The sequence below is a fragment of the Peromyscus eremicus genome, chromosome 11, assembly GCF_949786415.1.
Source record: "Peromyscus eremicus chromosome 11, PerEre_H2_v1, whole genome shotgun sequence".
NCBI lineage: Eukaryota > Metazoa > Chordata > Mammalia > Rodentia > Cricetidae > Peromyscus > Peromyscus eremicus.
Genome location: NC_081427.1, coordinates 30261282 through 30282600, shown reverse-complemented (window position 1 = coordinate 30282600; position 21319 = coordinate 30261282).

Here is a 21319-nt window from a genome sequence, read left to right as displayed (position 1 = left end):
GTTATCCCCTGCTTGCCACTGTCCATCACACACACACACACACACACACACACACACACACACACACACACACACACACAATGTACAAGAAAAAATGCAGAGGAAGAAAGAAGAAATTTTTTTAAAAAAGAAGAGAAAGAAGGAAGAGTGAAGGAAATTGGGGAGGGGTAAAGGAGGAAGGAATGAAATGTATTTAGCTACTAAATTATCTCAAACATCCTCATGACTGTACCACTCACTCAAACTAGGAACACTTCTTAGACCACACTTGCAAGCCCCACACTATGATGTAAAATGAAGAGCAACCATTATTTGCTAGATCATCCTTGAAATTGCTACAAGTAGTATATATTTCTGAATGAGGTGTTGGATCCTTGAGGTGACATTTCCTTCAGATATGAAGGCTTTCAATTCTTGATTTCATTTTTAAACTACAGAGATGCCACATCACGGAGATTTCCCTTCTGTGTTTCTATCTTCAGTGAGACCTAGGGTCACTCCTGCTCTCTGCTATAAGCCTTTGACCAGTAGAAGAAACAGCCTGTACCTGCAGTCTGTGTGCCGGACAAAGCAAAACCGATGAAAAGTGATGGGAAAGGGTGTGCAAAGAAAGTCTGTCTTCCCCCACAAAAGATTTTTGCAGAGTCAGGTTAGGGAGATGGCTGAGTTGGTAAAGTAGATGCCATACAAGCATGGAGGTCTGACTTCGGGTCTTCAGTATCCACATAAAAGCCAGGCATAGAGACATACATCTTTAATCCCAGTTCTGGGAGTGTAGGCAATGACAGGCTGATTTCTGGAGCTCAGGTAGTTTAGACAAATCAGTATGTCCTGGCTTCAATGGCAGACTCTGGTCTCAGAAAATAAAGTAGATCTGGGATGACACCTGACACCCACTTCTAGCTTCCACATGCAGGTGCACATACATACAAGTGCACCTGAATGCCCAGGTGAGCATACCCACATAAACATATACCTACACACATATCACACACACACACACACACACACACACACACACACACACAGACACACACACACACGTGCACACGCACACCCTCACAGACATTTTTAGGATGATTAAACAGTAAAATTCCCTTGACATCCTAAGATAGTTCAGTTTTCTACATACATTTCTAGAATTTTGCCTACTGTGATCAAGGAGGGCAGATTCAGTCTTTGTTTCCACTTGGATAAGAACTCAGTGTGCTTGCATCACCTGCTCAGAAGAACTCTTGAGAGTGAAGAGCTCTGGAGCACACCTCTCTGCGGTGCTAACCACGGTGCTGAGAGGTCCCAGAGCTGTGAGTGGTGCTTGCTGTGTGGAAGGAATCCTATCAGATGTGAGGTACCGATGTCGCCAAAGCCAATGATGTTACTCAAGCGGCCACATTGTTTCATCTTCAGTGGGACTTGTCGGGGTAGGAAGAAGTCTCTGTCACCTGGATGGAAAGGGGCTGCATCTTTTGGAGCCCTTCTGGCCCTGTCTTGGAGCCCGTGTAACCTGGATCAACCCAGAAGCCGTCAAGGACCACTATAACAGCAGCTATATTCTTGTCAAGTACCCCGGCATGAAGCAGTTTCCACAATCTTGGTATTATAGCCTTTGAATGGCTGCTAACCGCTTTCTTCCCAAAACCCACATTGCAAAATCAGAAAAGTCCTTTGTTGCTAATGTTCAGTCAAGATAAGCCATGGGCCTTTGGCTAGCTGCTAAAAGATTATTAAAAATCTCACCCCCCTCCCCTTTTCAGTTAGTGTTTACATTATTTTTAGCAAAGAATTGAACACTGAACCCAAGTCTTGTATGTGCTAGGCAAGTGCTTTGCCTCTGAACTATAGCTCCGGGCCTGACTAAAAGATGATTTAAGACTAAGCAGTTGTTTCTGGAAGGGTACAGCAAGCTAGAGATTTGAAAGTAGGTTCTAATATGTTTTAAGTTCTCAAACAGCAAGAACAACAGCGAAAAGTTCATGACATAAAACTGACCGCACTACTGGTTTGCATTGCAAGCACCCCAAACCCTTGTGTGACCGTCTACACAGCTCTAACAGATAGAAATCTTGCCATCCAGATCTTTTCTTCTACGTGTCACGACTCTGGAACCCAGAGAACGTCTTGAAAAATACCCAAACAACCCCATCAGGTCGAATGTATAAGGCTGGGAAAATAAGTTAACAAAATAGTTGGCTTAAAAAAAGAAGAAAAGAAGAAACCAAGGCCCAGGAATTATGTAGCTCAGGGAGAAATCCATGTTGAATTGACAGCTTCATCAGTAAGTCTTAGCATGCGCCTTGTGCGATTCTGGAAGGAAGAAAGTGTGCACATTAACATGGAGACCTTCCAAGATCAAAATCGATTTCCACAGTGGTTGCAAATTGTTGTTTCTAACAGGGGATCATTTACATGGAACTGTGTCTGACACTAAAGGAAGGTTTCGTCTCACTCAATTATTACTCTTTTCATGGTTCTTGTGTTTTTTAAAATCCCGGGAATAACATCCTTTTGAGTAACTGTATATCCACCTTGTTCTTCCTGTGAGAGTTCCAAGGTGTGATTTTTGTCCCCTGTGATTATTAATAGCCCTATGTAGATGGTTAAGTATCTCACATGGAAACTGGGGTCTATGGTTGCTATAATGAGAAATACCACAATCTGAGTCTGGAAATTTAAATGGAGCCATAAACTAAGCTATTTTTTTAAATGCATTTGCTGTGTGTGTGATGAGCGTGCATATGCTTTACCTGAGCATGTACGCAAGGACGTAGAGGTCAACAGGTGGGGTATCTGCCTCTACAACTCTTTGAGAAAGGGTCTCTCGGTGAACCTATAGCTCACTCTTTCAGCTAAAATGTCTGCCCAGTGAGCCCTGCTTCACAAGAGTGTGATACCACAGCTGGCTTTTACATTGGTAGGTGCCGGGGGTCCAAACTCGGGTCCTCGTGCTTACACAGGAAGTGCCTTACCTACGGAGCCACCTCCCTAGCCCCCTAAACTGGACACACACACACACACACACACACACACACACACACACACACACCAGTAACAACAACACTATTTAAGAGAAAGAGGCCATGAATTCTTTTGTGTTTGTTTTTCAAGACAGGGTTCTATGTGTAGCCCTGGCTATCCTGAACTCTGTAGACTAGGCTGGCCTTGAACTCACAGAGATCTACCTGCCTCTGCCTCCCATCGAGGCCATGAATTTGAAAGAGAGTGGAGGTACATGGGAGTCTTTGGAGGGAGGAAAAGAGAAGGGGAAATGATGCAAAAAAATTTTAAAAATCATTCAGATGGCTAGGTTAATAACTCAGTTGGTTAAGTGCTTGCCTCTGAAGGTTGAAGACTGGAATTTCATCTCCAGAATTCATTTTTTTTTTTTAAGCTAGACATGGTGGCACAAACTTGCAACCCCAGCATAGGGGTAGTAGAGACAGGTGGATCCCTGGGGTCACTGGCCAGGCAGCCTATCCAAATTATCAAGTTCTATGCCAGTAAGAGACCCTGTCTCAAGATACAAGATGGTCTGGGCAGTGGTGGCCCACACCTTTAATCCCAGTACTTGGGAGGCAGAGGCAGGCAGATTTCTGTGAGTTCGAGGCCAGCCTGGTCTACAGAGCAAGATCCAGGATAGGCACCAAAACTACACAGAGAAACCCTGTCTTGAAAAACCAAACCAAATAAAAACAAAACAAAACAACAACAACAAAAAACAACCACAAAACAACAACAACAAAGAAGATACAAGCTGGACAGCACCTACGGAATGACATCTGAGTTTTTCCTTTGACCTTTTCACGTGTTCACACAAGCTCACACATGCTCGCACACATGTACAAATAGCTCTTGAGACTGTTAGTGGGAAAAGTGACCCGGACATGTGATGTTTTGGCTTGCAAATGTATGATTCTGTGTCATCACTCACATCACCCAGAGCACCTAGCGTGAGGCAAGCAACCCCCACTCACGGCTTGCTGTGGCCTCACTGGAAGCGGCAGGAGCAGTAACAAGGTCATGTCTTTGTTCGGGAGTCTAAAGGGACTAAGAGCTCTATCCTGTCATCTGAGCCGAGCACGTCAGTACCCAGAAATCAAGGCCTCGACTGTGACTCTGGGGAAGGTCGTGTGGCCAGTAACATGTGGTCAAGACAGTTTGAAAAATGTTGTCCTAGAATCCAGTCACCAAGAAGAGCAAAGCACAGGGGGGCCATTTTCTAACCTGACCTCAGTTGGAAGGCGGCACCGTGACTGCCTTTGGGGCTAAGGATGCTCAGCGCAGCTCACCAGCACCCACAAACCATAGGATCTGCTCCACTTCCCTGGGGAGTTGGCTGGGAATGCAAAAGGGATGGTAGGAATGGTGGGTATGGTCCCTAATTCAGTGGGAATGGCCCCAAATCCCGTCACAGGCAGGGCCACTCCTCACTCCTGCCCAGTGATTCTATTATTTCAGAAATAAAATCAAGGTAGGAGAGATAAAGGGTTTTTGTTTTTGTTTTTGTTTTTTTTTTTTCATTTTCCCTGAGAAATAACTGATAAGGCCCTCACCCATTTCATTTCTATGATCACTGGACGGGGTGAGCTGTGGGTGTCGGCACAGGATGCTGGGGTTTTATATTTCTTTAATCCTCGAAGAATTCTGAAAGGAAGACTGATCGAGATTCAGACTTCAAGAATTGAACCATGACTGTGGCCATACAGTTCCACAGATGACACCCAAGGCGGCACAATTGTTACTTGTACTTCCCCCCAAATGGAAGCTTTTCATCTAGATTTTTACAGGCTATGTGTACGCACACACATAGACGACACTTGGTTAATAGATAGCTAACGGATAGGAAGGAGCAGTCTCCTGTGTTTAGAAAACAAGTATGTGGTCCATCAAAGTAGGCCCCATCACTGTCTGCTTTGTTCCGGATTCTTCCCAAGACTCGTAGTCAGAAAGTGTTTAAATATATAAAGACAGCACAATAGGCTGTATTTCCATGGAAGTAAACTGGACCCTAATTAATATAGCAGAGCTGAGTCATTGTTTTTTCAGGCGCATGAATGGAAATGCCATCTCCCTTACTGTGACACACTGCCAGTTAAATTGATGTATAGTTACTTCCTCTCCCCCCCCCCCCCCGCCCCCAAGGGAGTAGAAAAGAAACAGCATTCCAAATTAAAACTTCCAGAGCCCCAAAGACAACTCATAAGGAACAGGCAGCCCTGGGAAGTTACCAGCCTAGCCCAATGTCAAGAATCTGGCAATGAGACATTTTCCCTCTCACGGTTCAGGAGGGGATCTCTCGTTTTAATGTAAGAATCCCACTGTGTTCCCTGACAGCTTCTCCTTCACCTCCAGAATGTAAGAATCCCACTGTGTTCCCTGACAGCTTCTCCTTCACCTTCAGAGTTCTTATTTCAGTCTTTCCCACCCATCTCCCAAGTCTTCAACACCATCAGTACTTTCCCTACAGGCCCACAAAGGGCTTTAACTACCTAGTATCCGGCAATGTGAGAGGCATCAGAGGAGAACGCCAATGATTCCAGCAGAACCTGCCCTACCCAGTGTGGCAATCTGTATCCATCTTTCCCTGGGCTCCAAGGACCCAAGGAAGAAGCACTTGTCCTTGAGTCCAGGAACATTTTCTATTAGGGACTAAAGACTCCATCTGTGAGGGCTATTCTTGGTTGTTAACTTGATTACACCTGTGATTAACTAAACCTCCCCTTTCCCTCCCCTCTCCCCCCAAAATGGCTGGGCACACCTGTGAGGGATTTTTGGCTTAATTGGATCATTTGAAGTGGGAAGATGCTTCTAATCTGGATCTTTGAGGTGGGAAGGCTGCCTCTAATCTAGGCCACACCTCCTGGTGGCAGATAATATAAAAGACATCCAAGAGGGTGCTTTCTCCTTTCTCCTCCTCCTCCTCCCTCTTCTTTCTCCCTCCTCCTCTCTCCCTCCTCCTCTCCTCCTCCTCCCTCCTCCTCTCTCCCCCTCTCTCCCCCCTCTCTCCCCCCTCTCTCCCCCCTCTCTCTCCCCCTCTCTCTCCCCCTCTCTCTCCCCCTCTCTCTCCCCCTCTCTCTCCTCCTCTCTCTCCCCCTCTCTCTCTCCCCCTCTCTCTCTCCCCCTCTCTCTCCCCCTCTCTCTCCCCCTCTCTCTCCTCCTCTCTCTCCCCCTCTCTCTCTCCCCCCCTCTCTCTCCCCCTCTCTCTCCTCCTCTCTCTCCTCCTCTCTCCCCGTCTCTCTCTCCCCCTCTCTCTCCTCCTCCTCCCTCCTCCTCTCTCCCCCTCTCTCTCCCCCTCTCTCTCCCCCTCTCTCTCCTCCTCTCTCTCCTCCCCCCTCTCACTGCTTTCTCTCACCTACTAACAAGTCCATTTCCTCCCCTGGCATTAGAGCCTACTTCTTCAGGATTCTGGGATATACTGAAGACCAGCTGAGACATCTAGCCTTATGAACTGAACAATTACTGGATTCTTGGACCTTCTGTACATAGGGAGCCATTGTTGGACTAGCTGGACCACAGCCTGTAAGTCATTCTAATAAATTCCCTCTCTAATGTATCTATAGAGAGATTCATTCTATAAATTCTGTTACTCTAGAGAACCCTGACTAATACATCATCCTTTCCCTGTCTTTAGGAAGTTGATCCTTTCGTGACCTCTATTTTTTTTTCTGTATCTTCTACTCACATCAGAATGTCTGTGGATCTTTCCTACCTTTATGAAATTAAAACTAGCCGCCCCCAGATGTAACATTTTTCTCAAATGAGGTATTTTTGCTTGTTCAAAGACAGTGGCTTATGTTTTATTTGTGTGTGTGTGTGTGTGTGTGTGTGTGTGTGTGTGTCTGTCTGTCTGTCTGTGTGTCTGTGTGTACCCATGAATGCATGCATGGGTGCACATGAGTGGAAGCCAGAGGACAATCTCAGGCACCATTCCCCCAGTGCGCCCCACTTTGTTTTATTAGATAGAGTCACTCATTGGCCCGGAGCTTGCCCGTGAGGCTGGCAGTGAGCTCCCGGGATCCTCCCGTGTCCCCTCACTGGTGGTGGTACTACAAGCATTCACCACCACACCTGCTTTAATTTACGTGGGTTCCGAGGATCGAACTCGGGTCCTCGTGCTTGCGGCGTAAGCACTTTATTGGCTGAGCTGGCTACAAGTCCTCAAGCCGGTAGTTTAGAACAAGCAGCACCTGCTGTCACTTCTCCCTCTTCGTAGGAATTGTTGCCACTAAGAGCTTCCTAGTGGCCCGTCCAATGAGCACACTTACGTCTTAGACACTTTTGGACTTTCCATTGCGTTGGCCACTCTAGGTTTCCAGTTTTTCTGACATTGATTTATTTGTTGGGGGAGAGGGGTGTGAGCATGCTATGGCACTCATGTGAGGGTCCGAGAACAACTTTGAGGAGTCAGTTTTACCTTTCCGCCAAGTGGATCCTGGGGACTGAACTCAGGTCATCAGGTTTGACAAGTACCTTTACTCCCTGAGCCAACTTGCTGGCCTGGCTTTGAGTACTCCTGTCTCCATTTCTCACCCCACAACTGTTCTGTCTGACTTCCTCCTAATTCTTTGGCTACCGTACCCACCCCCCTGCCCCACTGCCTCGTCTCTACTTCCTCTATAAGTGGAGGAGCTTCCTGGGGATCCATTCTGATCAATTTTTAGCCCCATGGTTTTTTTTAAAAGCGAGAAAGCAAACACACAAAAAAACAAAAGCATTTTCATTGAAAATATTCTTTTCATAGAATATATTCTAATCATGGTTTCCACTCCCTCATCTCCCAGATCCTCCCCGATTCCCACCCATCCACCTCCATGCTTTCTTTCTCTCTTTTTAAGAAAAAAAAAAAAAAAAGGAAAGTAAAAACAAGACAACAAACCCCCCCAGAATTTTAAAAGAAAGAAAAATCATAAGAAACACATACACACACACAAGGAAAAACAAAACCTGTAAAGAACACAAAACTAGAAATCAAAATATAATGGCAAAAGACCAGTAAGATACAAAATACCCAAGCAAAGCAGTATGAGACAAAAAAAAAAAAAAAAAAAAAAAATTCTACAAAAATACCATTGAGTTTGTTTTCTGCTGGCCATCTACTGCTGGGCATGGGACATGCTTTTAAGTTTTCTTGCTGTTCCCAGAGGGGGGAGAGAGAGAGAGAGAGAGAGAGAGAGAGAGAGAGAGAGAGAGAGAGAGAGAAATTCTCCAAACACATCTAATAATTTCTCTGTCCTTTACAATTCTTCAGAATGTCTTCAGTATCTTCAGTGTGAGCCTAGTACACCTGCTTTGGTCTTTCTCAGCCTGCCCTGACCAGATTCACACAGCCTCATCTCCTAACCCTTCCTGCAACTTTCTCTAGACATCCCAGGAGCAGTTGGCAGCTACACAAGCAAACCTCATTCCTCCTTGTTTCCACATCTTAAAATATGCTATTGATTTTGCTTAGAGCACATTCTTTTACTCGTCTTGCCAATCAAATTCTAAGACTTTCTCCCAGCCTCAGTAAATCCGTCTACCGCTGGTCTTAGCAACTCACGTTTCCACTCTGTTTACATGACTGTTTGAGTTCAAGACAAGACTTATTTTGCTGAGTCTGTTTTTCCATTGTATAACATAATACCTACACGAGCAATAAATTCACTTGTTTTGGAGGGTTGAATGAAGTGGGAAAGCTCATTCTCCTAGGTTCCAGGCCTTGCACCTGCCTAAGCCAAACTCAGTACACATGGTTTGTCCTAGCAAAGCTGAAGACAATTCTTCTAAGACAACATGCCTACCCTCACAGAATGAGGAGTATCAGTTGTGAGCCTTAAAAAATAAAAATGGCTGCTATTGGTAGAAACATGTTTATTTTGCATTGTTGGTAGTCATGGAAATGAATTGCAACCTTGGGCTAAAGGGTATCCCTCAGACAAGGGGATGTGGCATTAGCTAGTGGGGAGAGAGGGTGTCCTGGAGCTGGCATCCTATTTATAGCTGGTGTTGACTCTTCCAGGCCACTGACATGCTGAACCGTGACATTGGCCTCTCCCCTTCTCTTGTGGCCCTTTCCTGACATAAGCACCGAAGGAATATTTGCTCTTCTGTTTTAGAACATCTTTGTCTAGGTTAAGAAAAGCATCTATTGGAAGCTGGGGAGAGCTTGGCTAAGGTTTCACTCTCTTCTGGGTCTGTCTGTACATCTGTGCAGTCCTCATGGGCTCAGAAAGAGCTGGGGTTCTTTCCCTCGTCAAAGGGCACTGTGTTCAAGAGGAAGAGGTCATGACTGTCTCTCTTTTTGCAGTCCCCTGGGCTGAGTTCAGTTCTCTACTATCAGAGCGCAGATTAGAGGAGCTTTGTAATTATTTAGGAGTAACGTCACCAACCATAAGCTTAGATAACTTGTCTTGAGTACAAGTGTGAAATAATTGTAAAATCACCATCGTAGTGTTCAGTGCTCGAAGACGCAAGAAGATCCCAACCAAAGGATACAATGACAAAGCATGAGCTCTTTAAGTTCAACGACATCGTAATTTTTCAGATAATTTCTAGGGCTAAAATAATGCATCTTAAATTTTTAATATAAAATATTTCATTTACAATTAGAATATCATTACAACGATGAGTGCCTTTATTGAGAAAGTCATTAGACTTAAACCATATAATAAGAAAAATCAATGATTTTCAGGTGGTGGAATTGGAATCACTTCCAAATTCTGGATGTGTATAAATCATGAACCCTTTTCAAGCATGGAGCTTATTATTAAGCTGACATGAACATTTGATAGAAGTATCTTTAGTTCAAGACTTCTAGGTCTTTGAAACCACCCTACAGCAGCCAGTGTCCCAGATAATCCCCGGGGCCTTTGATTTCTGGTATCTTAATGATATGACAATGAATAGGTTTGTCATGCATAATCTACAGAGGATGGAAAGGATGGTGTATAACTTTTATATAAATTACATTGTTGCTTCCAGTTCCCTCCTCGTCTATTTGCTTAGGGGGCAACCAACTGCTTGTAACAAATACTCTCATAGAAGCCCATGGGAATGCTCGTGGGGCCAGTGATTGAGCCCTCTTACCAACAGGCACCATCAAAGTACTAGTGAAATAATGAACCTTTGGGAAGGACCTGGGAGGAGTTGTGGGAGGGTGAAGAATATGATCAATATATAAATATTATATGGAAAAACTAAAGAAAAATTAAAAACCAAAGTACAACAACAGAAAAAGACAAGTGAACCATCTTGGAAAGTTGCTCCTCTGCTCCCACTCCCAACGTTCAGAGGGTCTCAGGCTTGACCAACATCTTTTCTACAATGGTGTGAGGGATTTCAAGCTAGAACTAACTAGCTGCATTGCTTTTAAATGTGTGATCCACAGACTGTGAGATACTAAATGCTTGTTATTGTGATAGCCACCTAGTTTGGGGTCGTGTCTCACATAGCAGCGTTCAAAACTAGAGTATGAATGAGAAGGAATTGAAGGTCTAATGTTATGGTGGAATGGCTTATTCAGGGTTGAGAGCCATCATCCAGCTGCTGGAAATACTTTTTATTAAGAATATACAAATGTATTCCATACTAGAAACTGCTTCCAATGGAAAGGACAATAATTAGTTGCTGTTATGGTTAAAAAAAAAAATTCTGGCTCCATTCAATTTTCCCCACCCTCAATTCTGCTTTTCTTTTTCCTTGAGCATCTGCCCCTTTAGTGACTAAGAATGTTGAACACTTTTTGAAGGGTCCATTGGCCATTTGTATTTCTTTTGAGAACTGTCTGTTCAGTTCTTTGGCCCATGGTCAAATGTCACGTGGTCAGTTCTAGCTTTTTTATGTGTGTGTTTTTGCCATTCTTTCTACATTGTAGATACTAACATTGTAGAAGTCTAACTGGCAAAGATTTTCTCTTGAGTAATAGAATGCATTAGGTATGAAAGTGGGAAGGGGAATGTTGGGATAGGACAGTAAGGAAAGTAGGGTGTAAGGAAATGGGAAGAAGGAATGGAAGGATGGGGGAGACCAACCAACACTGTTGGTGCAAATGCCATAAGGAATCCTGTTTGTTGCAAGCTGATTCAAAACACAACAACTGATCCCTTGAGTATGGCCCACAATAAACTTTCTGCATGCTCCCCTTCTTCATAGTCTGGTTTTTCAGGTTCCCCACCTCAAACACTTAGTACCTGGAATGAACAGAGTGGATCCTGATCGGCATGTGATGGGTGGCCTGGCTAGTTATCAGAACCTTGGAAGAAAAAATTAAGGACAAGGATGTCTGTGGAGGAGGTGTGCAGCAGGCCCCTAGAGATAAGCTCACGTGATGATGTTTTTATGTTTTAATGCCTATAAGATAGCATATGCTATGGGAGAGGTTCCAAATTATAAGCAAACTGGCCAGCAGACATTAGCCAGCTTTACCATTTTAAATATTTATTATTATATGTAGATGCATGTAGGTGTCTGTGAATGTATGTCATGTGCATGTGGGTACCATGGAGGCCAGAAAAGTTGTGTCAGATACCTTGGAATGGGTGTTACAAACATTTCTGTGATCAGCTTGACATGGGTCCTGGGATCCGTGTCTGGTCCTCTGAGAGAGCAGAGTTGAGCTACCTCTCCAGTCCCCGGCCCCTGTCCTTTTGAACCTGTTGTAATGGATTCCTGAATAGTGTGGCTCTGATGTCAGAAGTGGAGGTTACACACAGCCCTGGTACCAAACTGGCAAAGCCACTGTTGCTGCCGAGTATCCATCTATGACCAGCCTCCAGAAACACGAGCCAAATACACTATTTCAAAAAACTAAGCCACCCAGATCCAGTGATGTGTTATAGCAATGGGAAACAGGGAGTAAAACAATTGTTAACTCAATATTCAGGAAAGAAAAAAAAACAGCATTAAATTTTGAGGTAGGAAAATAGGAAAGCTCTCTGAGTTGTAATATTTTTAAAATCATTACACAAAGCATTTTTTTTTTTAAATCCTAAAATTGTATTTACAAATGAGCTCAATGGCTTCCTGGAAGAACAGAGTATCTACATGATGGGTCACAGGACAAATGACAAGGTAAAGACCAAGAGGGGGGGAAATGAAGGCCTGACCTAAGAGGATGACTTGACTAAGATGTGGGGTCCACTTTCCCCATGCACAAGGAACAGAGAATAGGGCCGCCGCGGGAATAGAGGCACTGTCTATACTTTACTGTGCTGAGGTGGGTGAGCCACAGGGACAGTGTGGGTCACTGAGGCTCTGTGCTCACAGTGACCGTACAGGTTTCACTGTTGCTATCTGCACTGATACTGGCGCCATGCAGTATTTTGCTTGCTGTGACTCCTCTGGTTTAAGGATTAATTATTTGTCAATTTCCCAGTATGTTCCTGAATGACTTACAGCAGAATACCGTACAATCAAATTGTGTACTTTTCCGGAAAGAGAAATATCAGGAGGAATTAGGAGGTTGTGGGCTCAGAGCCGACTGAACTGAGGAGAATCCTGAGTCGACTGGACTGAGAAGGGCACCTTGAGTCTATACTCAAGGTCAGCAGGACCTTTTTGCATCTGAGTGGTGCCTTCCCTCCATACTTCCTCCATTCTGTCCGCCAGCTGTGGAACATCCCTCTGCTTTATCTGGTTCTTTAGGAGGGAACCAACCCCAAACAAAGGGAATTGCCAAACACCGAATCCAAGCTGATAGGCTCCTTCAGGCAGGCCTCTAGGAGCAAGGAGAGAAGTCGGGGAGTTACTTCCTCCCTCAGGCCTCTCATAGGGTAGCCGCCAGCTGGCTGCATTTCCGGTGTGGTCTCAGCATCAGCTGGACAGCCCTTTTCCCTGCTCTCTAAACAGAGCCTCTCCACTGGTCTCTCTTGGCAGGGGGTGGTAACTCTCCCCAGCCATTGTTTGCTCTGAGATACTTTTGTTTTCCCTATCTCTTGTCTTGAGCAATTTTTTTTTTTCTTTCTGTTTCATTCCTAGTCAAGAGACTGGATTCTGTGCCTGGTTGTTACGGTAACAAAGGAAACATCCAGGTACATATTGCTCCCACCATAGAGGGTGAGGGTGGGTGGGTGCTAAGACCTTGCACTTGAAAAATCTAAATATAATTTTGATCCAAATGAAGGAGGAAATAAATGTTCCACTTCCTTTCCACTCTAGATGTCCTGACCAGGCAGGAGATGTGGGCAGAGGAGAACTGAGGACTCCAAGTTGCTCATAGGGAGGGGCTGGCAGGGACCCACTCTCTGAGCCAAAAGCTTTACAGGGGCAGGGCCAGGGCCAGGTCCCAACCAGGCCAGGTCTGTATCAGAGAGCCTGTTTCTGCCACCTTGCCTTTACCCCAGGGTGGAGCCCCACTACCTGAAGGCAGGTCCCGAGGAGGGAACTCTGAGAGGCAGGCCCATGCATGGGTCATGGCAAGGTATCATCTGTGTTCCTCCATCTGTGAGACTGCACAGGGAGAGGAGGATAGAGAGCATTCCTCCTGCAGAAACCCAGCCCAGACCAATTTGCGCCCAGTGGCTGAGTTATAATCTTTTCATTATGCTTTGCATACTTGCGACCAAGATCTCTACTGCTCTGGTACAAATAAGATTGCAATCAGCCTGTCAAAGGAGGCTCTTGAAAGCATCAGTCTTGGGGAAGAAATGCCATTTATGGACCCTAAACGTCCTTTAACAAGCGAAGCTCCCTCCTGTCTCCTTAGCTGGAAGACAGTCTTCAAGCTTAGTCACAAGAAGTGCAGGCTGAGCCCCCTCTCCAGGCCTTCCTCAGTGGTGAGAGCAACCTCTACTCCTTCTAACTGTAGTGCTTGCTGAGTGCCAGCTTGCTTGAACTGCTCCTGCACATGCCAGTGTCAGCTGCCATACTTAATTTTCATGTCCTAAGGGCCTCCTGGGATTTTTCTGCTTTTCTTAAGTGAATAAAAATAACTAAGGGACACGGAGCATGTGACCCTCATTCCAAGGTATATCACTTGCTGCAGATATGTCTGCTCATGCCCACGAACATTTGTTTATTTGTTGGCACATATTAATCGCACATGTTAGTGGGAGTCACCGTGATGTGCCCATACATGCATTGAGTATATTCAGCACCCATGCTGCCTCCCTCTCTGATAGTATGCTTTTCAATCCCTAGTAATCACGAAGCTATTTTCAGATCGACTTTTTTTTTTTTATTTTTCATTTTCTACATGTGAGAAGGAGCATGTAGTACTTGACTTTCTGTGTCCATGTTCTTCTTAACACAACAACTTCTGGTTCCACCTTAATTTGCTGCAAATAACAGGACTCCTTTTCGTGTGTGTGTTTTTTTTTTTTTCCTTTATGACTGAATAATACTCCGTGGTGGATATATACATTTCCTACACCATTTATCTGTTGCTGGGCACCTTGCCCGATTTCCTATCTCCGCTATTGTAAATAGTGTTGCAATAAATGTGGTCCAAGCCCATTTATTCCAAAGAAAAGATAAAGCATAAAGCAATAAACTCTCCTATCTGTTTCACTGGGCTTGAATTAAGGTGGTGAGTCAGAACAAGAGAAGCGAGTTATGTAGAGGCCAAGCATGTGGCCAGAGGTAGACATGTGTTATGCTTCGGTTCCCCCACAAGGATGGACTGAGAGAAAAAAATCCAGCTAACAAAGCTAGATTACTTATTCCTCGGGGTGATGCAGAGCAGAGAGTCTCACCAAGGTGTGCCCCTATGACAGGAGGGCTGTAACAGTGGGAACAGTGTGGTCCTGTCTCCACCAGTGAAGACGCATGATCGTGGCAGTGTTCCTTTATCAGAACAACTGTTCCTGACTGAGATGAGCCTGGAGAATCCCTAGGTTACCCTCACCCGGATCCTGTAGGAAACCCTTGTGGGGTCCTCACTGGCCCTCACTCAAGGAGTGAGGCTGTGCCAAGCCCAGCTGTGGCCACAATGATGCTCTCTGATGTTCCCTGGGGGCCTGTTCTGGGGAGGGGCAGAGTCAGAGAGTGCATGGCCGCTGCTATTCTTGATCTGTTACCTAGCCAGCCCTCAGTCGCCAGTGTTTCTCAAGTCATAGTTTAGCTGTGAACACTCGAGATTGTCTTCCTGTGCTGACCACAGTAGCTGCTGGTGGTCACGCCGCTTTCTGGCATAGCCAGGCAGCGAGCCAGCCACCTCAGAGTGGCAAGAAGAGGCGAAGAGGAAGGTTGTCTTTCCTTCATGGCTGAGGAGGGACTGTGGGTACCCACTGCCTGGACGCTCAGGCTAGAATCAAGCTGAACAAATTATAGGGAGTGATCCGGGGACAAGACCCGGGGCATAGGCGTCAATCCAGACCAATGTTTTTGGAGGCCTCTGTTTTGTGAAAGGTGCTGTAGTCAACTTGCCTTTCTCTTTGAGAATGGATTCATTTGTGAAAATTTCTAAAGACAGGGAGGAGGCAAGAAGAGGAAAAAACAAAAACAAACAAAAGACAGAAAACGGAGCCCACTAATGCAATCTATTAACTGCAATCTCAGACCTTTAGTCTCAAGGATTTCTCTACAGTCCCTACCAACATTTTGGTCCCTCGTGTTTTTCTCCTTATGGTACCAGGATGACAGTCATGGAATTCTTGAGTTTTCTCGGAGCCTTGCCACTGAGGGAAATTACCCACTTGCAGCCACTGGATAATATTTACCGAGCAGCCTTGTGCTGGGAACTCAGGAGAATCTGGTCTTCTTGGAAGTGAATCCGCGTGTGAAACTTCAGAGATTATCTGAATGCTGTGTCTCGATGAGGAATTGGATACAAGATCAGAGCACGGAAGACTTTAAATATAGCAAGAGGGAATTCTCCAGTGGGGATTTGAGGAGGAGGAGGGAAATGAAGCAGAGGATTGTGGGAAATGCAGTGTGAGAGTAAAGATTTTGAGTGACTTGATTGTCACTTGACTATATCATAATCGTCAGCAACTTCTTGCCTTTCACAGACATTTATGTTCATCTGTTCCTTCTCACTCTCCCCCTCCCCACTCTCTCTCTCTCTCTCTCTCTCTCTCTCTCTCTCTCTCCTCCTCCTTTCTCTCTCTCCTCCCCACTCCCCTCAACCAACGTGTTATCACTTCCCAATGCCTTCCCTTTATTCCATTTCCATTGAACTGTAAACTGGCCCTCCATCACCTAGAATAACTTCCCTTTATTCCATTTCCATTGAACTGTAAACTGGCCCTCCATCACCTAGAACAACTTCTTGTCTTCAGACAGACCCACTCAGCATCACCGAGCTGCACTGATTCCTCTTCCAGGAAACTTCTGCCTACATATAGTCAATATGATGTGGTTAAGTACTTAGCAGTTTCTATTGATTTGAAGGTATTTTGTCCCTCTTTCAAATGCTAAGGGCTATGGGATAAAAATTCTGGCTATCTTCCCATGGGGCAGGCATGGGAAGGATGCGGAAAGCCTGTTTGCATTATTGCTTTGGTATATGGAAAGTTCAGAGCTTTGTTTCTTCTTCCAAACTGTCACCAAGTGTGTCCTCACGTGGGCAGGCTTTTCAGTTCTTGGCCATTTCACCTGCATAATGACTCTTTGGCGTGCTCTCTTCTGCCCAGTGGGTGAGAGTTTGTTCCTCATAAAATGTCTGAGAAGAGCTGCATTGCTCTCAAAAGACAGGGGATTGAGGGCCTGCTTTAGACAGAAGCATCTGTGTAAGCTGTGAAGGAGAAAAAGCGCCAAACTTAGGAACTGTTCTCTGTACCAGTGCAAAGGAACACAGGATAAGTGGTGATCCTCAGCTAACAAAATCAGTGAGCCATCCTACCAGAAGAGCTGGGGTGGTTGCTCAGTATAAGGGAACCCAAGGTCTTTGTTCTGGACTACATCTCTCCTGTTAACTCCTTTCACATGTTGAGGTTTTAAGATTGTCCCCCCCCCTCCCACAGGGTCATGGAGGAAAAGGAGATGATTAACAAAGGCCACTGTTGTTAGTAGTGCCACAGCCCTTCCTAGAAGCCCACTGGGGAAAAGACTAAAGGTTATAGTGTTCACGGTAGATGTCCTGGGTTTAGGATCATAACAAGACTCAAGATGCAGTCTGAGCCATGTGTCTATTGCCTTGGAAATATGTACCGCCAATGTCTGGAGGCACAGTGAACTCCAGGAGTCTTTGAAATGTGCCACAAGTGGTTTCACCCTGTTTGTGTTTTATTCCAAATGATAACCCATGCTATCAATTACTGAGCAACAACAACTGAAAGCCAGCTGGGGTGTGTCCAAGATCATCCCATCAGGGAACAACTTCTCACAGGAGAAATAATCTCCTTATGATACAGATTTTCAAATGGAGGCTCATAGGAGTTGAGCAAGCTTCATGAATTCCACACATATTCATTAGGAATTTACATTCCCAGACCTAATGTTGGGAAGTGGACAAAATGGGGTCCAGACACAGCTGAGCCTGGATGCAAAGCAGAATTCTTTCTAGGGAATGGAAAGAGGAGTGTATCCAAAGGATGGAAAGCCACTTTTGTCTCCATGTGAAGAAAAATGCTGTGGCTTCTGGAAGCCCTTTGAACACCAAGTCAGGATTGCTAATGTTTACCAGATGATGTCAAGAAACCACTGGAATGTGCCCTCTCTATTGTTTCAAAAGAGAAAGAGACAGCAGGGATGCTGAGGCAGGAAGATTGTGCATAGGTTTGAGGCTAGCCTGAGCTACACAGCAAGTTCAAGTCCAACCTGGGCTATACACCCATACCGAGAGAGAGAGAGAGAGAGAGAGAGAGAGAGAGAGAGAGAGAGAGAGAGAGAGAGAGAGAGAGAGAGATTCTACCTGTTGTTTTGTGTTTTTAACATGAGGAGGATTCAATTTGGGAAGAAAAATAAGATAGTCCACTTTCTCTAGAAGTAGTATTGGCTGTGAAAGACTCTGTATCTAGTTGATTGGGCTGGAGAAATTAGGAATAGCTTTGTGAAAGGGACTTAGATGGACACCTGCTATGGCTCAATATGCATAGTTTCCCCAGAGGTCTACATGCGAAAGTTTGATCTCTACCGTGCTGGCAGGAGATGTTGGGGGAGATGGAGGTGGACCTTATGGGAAATCTGTAGGTCACTGGTACATGTCCTCAACATGGATGATGGGCCATCTGTCTGTCCTTTTCTCTCCCTTCCTCACTCCTCCCCTCCTCTCTGAGGCAGTGTCATTATACAGTTCTGACTGGCATAGATCACTGTTTTGTAGACCAGATGGCCTTGAACTTACAGAACTCTACCTGTCTATGTCTCTGGAGAACTTAGATCAAAGGCATGTGCCAAGTTTCCTCTCTTAATCTTAGCTAGTTATTAAAATGTACACAGTTCTATTCAAGATTTCTTTCATTTTGGATCAGTTATCTATTCCTTTCCACTCTGTGGCTACATATTGGAACATAAAAAAATTACCTAGTAAAGAATTGTATCTATAGGGGAAAACAAAACCAAAACAATTATAGGCTGCCCACGTCAGGTATTCCACTGTAGGGACATGAAGTTAACCTGTATAACACATAATCTGTGTTCAGTTCCTTGGACTCCAGGCTCTGGCAGGAAACCCACCCAGTCTACAGGACTCAGCTTTACCCTGCTCACCATTACTTGCTGGGGAAATCCATCCATGCATGCTGCTATCCTCAATTCAGACCGGAGTTTGTCTTACCTATATTTCTGCAACCACTTGAGCTCCCTCAAGACTCTGGTCTTTCCTCTTTCAAATCCACTTGCTAGTTAGCTGCCAAGAAAATACTTCTGATTTGTACATATGTAATATGCATTATGATTTTGTACATATGTAATGTGCATTATGCAAATCATGCCCCATTTCTTCCTTTGCGGCTTGCCATTACTTACTCCAGGATAAAACTCAGACATTTGACCACCAAATAAAATTCCCTATAATCTTGCTTGGGGTTGTACAATGATATGAAATACATCTTTTTTAAAAAACTTCTAGTAGCTGCATTTTAAAAGTAAAAGAAACGACAGGAAATACTTTTAGTATATTTTACTTAATCCAATTTAACCAAAATATTAACTGCAATCAGTAGTCTTAAAATGAATGAGGCAGTTGCAGCCTTAGTTCTATTTTTCTAATATGCATTCTAAATTTTTAACCATAAAAATCGTGATCAAAGAGCTGGGGAGATGGCTCAGTATATAAGACCACTTGCTCTGGGAGCTTATGGATCCAAGTTCAAATCCCAAGCACCCACATCAAAAAGAGTGGGGTACATAATCCCAACTGCTTGTGCCCATAATCCCAGCATTGATGGTAGAAACAAGGAGATCCCATGAACTCAACGCCAGCCAATCTAGCCTAAATGGCAAGCTTGCAGTTCAGTGGGAGCCTCTGTCTACAGGGACTACCTCAGGGAGCATTAACTCAACACACCTAGTTAGGTCTTGCTCTGTCATCCTCTTCTGTACATCTCATGTACACACATCCCCACCCCAAATTATGATGAAACACTTCATTGTGCTCACACTTCCAAGGCTTACAATTGAAAGAGTGATAATAATAGCAGCTATATAAGTCCATGTTCAGAGCTAGTCCGTGTTTCTGTTAGTTAAGTAATTTGTAAGGGTTTTGTCCTAGGAAAACAATCCATAAGTACATACTGCAAGTTCTCACTTTTATGAGCCTGAAGATCATGGCATAGGCAGGTTGAGTAAGTTGTCCAAATTCATAGAGCTAGAAAACAAGAGATTTGGGGTTTGTACCCAGATAGTTAGTGTCTAGGACACAGGCTCTTAACCAGAGGAATAAGGGCCACAAATGCCTGTAGCCCCAAAATGCTTCTTCTGTGTCCAGACTCAGCAGCTCCTTTCTGCTGCTGGTGGCTTGGGAACCATCTCTCAATCTTTGAGAGAATGACAGTTCCCACACTGCTGCATTATTTTTCTGGTAAATGTTTTGTACTTATCTGCATGGCCTGTAGAAACAGTATATTATTAACACAGTGTCAAGGTTCATGATAAATTCCAGGGCAGAAAAAAAAAATGTTTAATCAGACATGCTTATCAATATACTGTCACCCTTCCAGAAATTTCCAAGCTGTTTTTCAGTTAATACTCTCCCTTTGGCCTGCCTGAAGCACTTGATGAACTTTCTGGGTTACATAACTTGGTGCAATCCACCCCCCCCCACCCCCCCCACCCCCCCACCCCCCACCCCCCGCTTCTCCCGCCATGGGGGATGTGGTTCTCAGAGTGCCTACGCGGAACACTTCCTGTCCTTCCTAGATAATGAAGAATGGTCCTTCCAGGAAACATGCTTTGTACAGGCTGACATTAAGAGTGCACTAAGTCAGCCTGAGAGTGGGGTGCAGTTAAACATGATTAAAAGTGAAAGACTGAAAACATCACCAAAATATTACAACAGGAAATGAAAAAGAAGGAAAATTATGAGCTGGGCAGCTCTTGCTGCACTTTGACCTGAAAACGGGAAGGTGTCTGGTTACATGAGAAGGTAAAAGAATGCTAATACCACAAATCACTATTAACATCCACATTAACATGATTGCATTACAAAAATTGAATGGGAAGAGGGCGAGCTAATTGGATTCTGGTACCAACTAATCAGCATTCTTTTCACAGCCAGAAAGAAAGATTTATACACGGCTGCCAGTGACATATTAATGACCCTGGTGAACAGTAACAAATGGTTAGGTCTAACTACCAGGGGGTGAGTCAGTTTCTTCATTGAACCTCACAGAGAGGAGCCAAGAAAGATTAGCATCTGAGACAATGATACCACAGTCTGGCTTTAGCTCAGATATAGACTCTAAGCAAAAGATTTGAGCATATCTGGGACCTCAAAGCCACAAAGGGATAGCTTGTGACACAAATCCAATGATGGGGTGAAAAATGGATTTTCAGAGAAATAATATATGGGTGGGGTTGCAAAAATTAGCTCCTAAGTCTGAGGTGCAAGTGGATTCTTCCCTTTTCCCCTAATGCACCTCCATATGCCAAGGATACTCCTTTATCCACATATACTTAGGAAAAAGGAAGAATAAACATTTGCCGTGTGCAGATCAGACTTCTGTTTCCAGATGGGACGGTGTGACAAAACCACAGTTACCTTCATTCCCAACACAATCCCAAACCTTAAATCCAGGCCACAAACACTCATCATCCAGCCATTCATTGTCAGTGAGACTGGAAACAGAGCGAGTGAGTTCAGCAGCTATCCCAACTCAACAGAAAGGAACTGAAAGATGGGGCAGAGCTGGTGGCTACCATTCTCAGCAAAGAGTACTGGAGTAAGCCATGGAGGTCAAGTGTGAAAAAGGATTCTCTTTTGAGTAAGTATGCAATGGAGAAGAGCAGGTGTGTGGGACTGCTA